The sequence below is a fragment of the Bison bison genome, unplaced genomic scaffold (assembly GCF_000754665.1).
Source record: "Bison bison bison isolate TAMUID 2011002044 unplaced genomic scaffold, Bison_UMD1.0 scf7180017864035, whole genome shotgun sequence".
NCBI lineage: Eukaryota > Metazoa > Chordata > Mammalia > Artiodactyla > Bovidae > Bison > Bison bison.
The window spans coordinates 6,733,767-6,734,607 of record NW_011494607.1 but is presented as its reverse complement, the minus strand read 5'-3'; positions in this window follow the sequence as shown (position 1 = coordinate 6,734,607).

The window sequence follows — 841 nt, the reverse complement described above, 5'->3', positions numbered from 1 at the left end:
GTGTGTGTGTGTATATATATATATATATATGTATATATATCTGCAGTTAACAGAGGTTTAAGGTTTTGGAGGCCCTGATCATGGCATGGAATCTAGAAAATAGGGTTCTGTGTACACAACTGGGAGGGAGGTCAGGGAATTTTTCAGTCTGAGGATGAATTTGCTGTCAAAATGTCTTTGGGGACCTCAGCCTCTTCACCTGACAACAAGCTCTGCTCAAGCTAAAAGGAATGAAAACATATGTACATTTGTGCTTTTCCATTTTGCATACGGAGAAGAGTTAAAGCTAATGGAAGCAAAGGCCATGCGTGAAGTTGTTTAGATAGAAAGGGGGATAATTTTTTTCTTTAAAGCTTAATTTACAAAATGAGTTTCCTGTACAAACATTCTGGAAGCTGTCTGGGTGTCAGTGAAGACTCAAAGCATTTGAGAAAAACTGGCAGTTAAACTTTGCCTTCTTTTTTCTTTCTCTTATGGATACACTGATATTTATTGAGCAACAATTAATAGAAGACACTGTGTTGTGCATCTTTAGAGATACATAATTCCCATCTCAAGAAAATTTCCACTTCTATTAACGAGGGTGGAGGCGAAAGTGCCATGGAGTATTTCACACCTGTGTCCTGTATTTATTAATGTACCACCTCACTTAACCCCCTGCATGCTTCTGGTGCCCAGGAAGCAGACAGAGAAGGTGAGATCCCAAAACGCAGTTGCCTTTTCAAAGACACTCATCTAGTAAAAGCAGAGTTAAAAATCACCATAGGTCTCCCTTAAACCACCTGCTCACCACACCAGGCTTCCAGATCAGTAAACAGATTTAATTCAAGCCATTCCCTGG